This window comes from Galeopterus variegatus, unplaced genomic scaffold, assembly GCF_000696425.1.
Source record: "Galeopterus variegatus unplaced genomic scaffold, G_variegatus-3.0.2 Scaffold4843, whole genome shotgun sequence".
Lineage (NCBI taxonomy): Eukaryota > Metazoa > Chordata > Mammalia > Dermoptera > Cynocephalidae > Galeopterus > Galeopterus variegatus.
In genome coordinates, this window is record NW_007730954.1 from 75,917 (window position 1) to 80,018 (window position 4,102).

The 4,102-nt window shown below is 54.4% G+C and overlaps 1 pseudogene; it reads right to left on the reverse strand.

Moving 5' to 3' along the window:
- Positions 1–370: 370 nt before the first annotated feature.
- Positions 371–2,127, reverse strand: LOC103603874 (annotated as a pseudogene).
- Between the last annotated feature and the right edge of the window lie 1,975 nt (positions 2,128–4,102).

Sequence of the window (4,102 nt, forward strand, 5' to 3'; positions counted from 1 at the left end):
CTACTGACCACTTTGCAAAATCAGCCTCACTCAATGAGAGCTGTATCTCAGGTCCATTTTCTGGATCTACAGAAGATCTGTGCTGCGGGCAACACAAGGGGCTTCATGAACCATTGGCCTTCATGACTGGGGGACATGTGTACAAGAGACCTAGAGGAATCTGGAAGGACAGACAGCTGCATGTTTCTAAGTCTGACGTCCTCTTCGTCCTGGATGAGTCGGGCTATTGATGGCTGGTCACTCTCGGGCAGACATTCAGTGCCTGGACCCACGCTTTACACAAAGTCACTACGATGCTGTTCAAAGAGTTGGTGAGCTCTGACCAGAAGAAAGACTGGGGAAACATGAAGGAGCCCCAAACACTTCACAGTTACCTTTGACACAATTTATTTCTACAATCTAGAGATTAGCAGGACCAAAATGGCCACCAGCACCCCTTATTCCCTTCATGTGAGCGCAGAAACCCGTTTCTGTGAATACCACATAGTGGGAAGCACGCTACAGTGCAGGGGTAATTCACACTTAACCTGATCTACATGCACGTGCACCAAGATGGCGAATCAACGGTGCCATGATTTAGCTGGTTTCTCAGGTACGTTCCTCTCAAGAGCCCACACACGTCACAACTTCTGACCCAAAGGGATCAGGTGCTCTGGGATGTCCACCTGAAATATATCCTTTCCCCCTTTGCTAGGTAAAGGCTGCAGTAACCACCTGGGGTGGAAATCACAGTCAGGTACTTCTGCTGCAGGTTGGTCAGAACAGCTTGATTTTCCAGTTCCACGACCTCTTCAGGAGCTCAGTTTTCAGGACACTCCAACATTTCCCAATGTCAATGAGCCCTGTGCACAAAGAGAGAAACACACAGGAGGTTTTCCCTTCCATAAACTAAGGCCTGCCAGAGTGACAACTTGGTTATTCAAAATTATGGCCACTATAGACTTAGATGACATCACCACAAGGACAGGAAGGGCAGCAGGGCCTTCTCACTGAGCACAGATGATGAGCCAAACATGTTCTGGGAATCCTGGGTGAGGCAGAGGGAGGGCTCCAGAAATGAAGAGGACAGGGCCTGCTCCCCTGTGAAGCCACACAAATAACATGCAGGTGCCAGCAAGGTAGGGGTTTGAGAATGGAAGGGCACCAGCCACTGCCCGGGAACATGGAGGCAATGAGATGCTGGGGCAGTTCACCAGGGACAGGTGCGGATGTGGACCCTCCACCACCCACGGAGGTGAAGGGATTAGCCCAGGGTGCCGCTGGTGGTGGGGACAGGGCAGGCAAGTGAAGCCAGGCAGGCAGCCGACCCACACAATGTGCTGTGCTGCCTCTGGTGGTCTCTGCCCCCCACACACTCACCCACACACGCACACGCACAGCCCAGCACCACATGACATCATGGACCTGACCCAGCCTCACAGGTCAGAAGAAGAAACCGAGGCCCAGAGCAGAGAAATGATTTACCGGAGGTGATATAAGCTGAGCCTGCAAACCCCAGCCCAGGGCCCCTTGCTGCTCCCTTGAAGGTGTGTTGCTTAAGAAAACTGCAGCAAACACACAAACCAGTTCAAAACTAGAGAGAAGCCCCCAAACTCCCCAGCCAGATCCAGGGTGGCAGCTCTTGGACTCATCTGTACAACGATCGGCACATCGTCACTTACCAGCTGCCACTCCTTGGCCAAACTTTTCCCCTTCCCGAAGCAAGGCCTGAATCTGAGCGGGCGTCATCCCGAGCCTCCCCTGCAGCAGCTCCCAACAGGCGTCATCCTCCCAGTCCCTGTGAGCAATGTGGATGGCGATGGTATGGGTCTTGTGGCTGCCCAGCAGGGAACACCAACGTGTCTCCAAGGTCTTGACCTCGTTTAAGACAAAGCCAGCATAAGGCTGCCAGAAGGAGAGGCAACAGATCTTCATCTTCCGCAAGCTCTCTGGGCCTCAGTGGCCTGTGGGAACACAGAAGCTCATCACACACCAGTCCTCCAAGCTCACGGCCAGTGGGCCCGACCTTCACCCCGTTTCCCAGGTGCCCTGAATCCCCACTGACCTCGATGGTTCACTGCTTCCATCTGTCAGCACAGCAGGCCCAAGGGAAGACTGGGACTGGGAAGGCTGGGATTTGGGTGACTCCGATCCACCTGTTGGAATGCTCGGAGAGCTCACGGACTATGGCAGGGACAGCTAGAGAAAGGCACAGGCAGGACAGTGTGTGGTCAGTCCTATGACAGAGGTCATCAAGTCCTAGCGGAACACGGAGGAGTGTGGGCTAGTGAGAGTCGGGGCTGGCTTCAGCCCTCTGGCAGCACACAGGGACAGTCCTGGGCTCTGCTTCTTCTCCTGCTGCCCTCCCCACACCCAGACCTCGCTGATACTCTCAGCTCCCTGGCTGTGCCAGCCCCAGGCACCGCAGGCCCTGAGCTTCCTGGCTCCTACCCCAGGGCTTCTGAGCACGTACTTGGTATCCAACCTCAGCTCAGCCCTCGGAGTGACCCGTGACCTCAGGTGTCCCGGTCAGGTGTCTCCTCCCGACTCCTTCAGGTGCCACCCTGTTCATGCCCCTTCCCCTGTCCCAGACCTTAGCCCTGAGAAAGAAATAATGAGAACGAGAATAACTAGCCCCATTGCACACCTTCTATGTGACAGGCCCTGGGGTGAACACAATCCACGTATCATCGGATTTAACCCTCACTGCCAGGCCCACACAACTGCTGAGGACAAGGAGGTGCTCAGCTATGAAGCAAGGACTGTCGATCACACAGGACCTGACTTCATGTACCTCCTGTCCTGGTCCCTGTTGCCTCTGTTTGTCCCCTGGCATAGGGGCCACTCCTCCTGGCTCAAGGATAGTTCAGCAGGTAGAGCCATGGGCCTGAAGACAGAAACTCTGGCCAGTCATTGCATGTCAAGAAGCCATGAGGTCAGGAGATGAGGCCCTGAGAGCACCCAGCCCAGTACCTGGTACCTCACAGGGCAGTCAGATGGTGGCTGCTCTTGTCATCATTGTCATCATCACTGGGACTGGGGACTCATCCCATGGGTCTGTACCACACCCATGAGCCGCCTTCCTCCACTCTGCTTGGTGCCTCCCCGTCCTTTTCTCAAATACACGCACTTAAACTCAGAATCTCCTACGATTCTTTTTTATTTATTTATTTATTTTTTAAAGATGACTGGTAAGGGGATCTTGACCCTTGACTTGGTGTTGTCAGCACCACGCTCACCCAGTGAGCAACCAGCCATCCCTATATGGGATCCGAACCATTGGCCTTGGTGTTATCAGCACCGCACTCTCCCGAGTGAGCCACAGGCCGGCCCCTAAAAACATTCTTTTTTTTTCCTTTTTGTCTTTTTTCGTGACCGGTAACAGGATCTCAACCCTTGGTGTCGCGCCCGCACCGCGCTCAACCAGTGAGCGGACCGGTCTCTATATGGGATCTGAACCCTCAGTGGGAGCGCCGCCTCGCTCCCAAGCGCCGAACTCTACCGAGTACGCCACCGGGCCGGCCCTAGCATCTCCTACGATTCTAAGAAAACATGCCCACACTCAGGATCAAGGCCCTGCTGGGATGAGAGTGCCTGGTGTTCGCTCCCTTCCCAACCTACAGTCCTGCCTGACTCTGCAGCACATCTTCTGCCATCCTCCCGCTTCTCAGGTGAGCTGCCACTGCCGACCCTGCTTCTGTGGCTCACTCTAGGACCTGGGTCCTACCACTGTCCGCTCTTGCTCAGAATCAGTACTTACCCCCTCTCACGAGGAGGTGATTCTGTTTCCAGAGGAACGTGGCCACAGGCCCTTCATCACATGAAGTAAGACCCTCCTCCGAACCTACACATGCCTCCAGCTCCTGCCATATCCACCTCCCTTCCACCTCTGTAAGTGGCATCACCATCTACCTGGCTATCCCACCCCAGACCTAGCAGCTGTCCCTTCCCTCGGGAATTGGGAGTCGGTCCGTGGAACCTGGAAGGGGGAGTGGGTGGGACAAGAGACGCAAAGGAGGGAGGCAAGACAAGGATCTGATCAAGCCTCGTTTTATTGTCTCACACAAGCTTCTTATATAGAAGTGTAAAAAAAGGGGAAGTAGGGGGAGAAAAAATAAAAAAA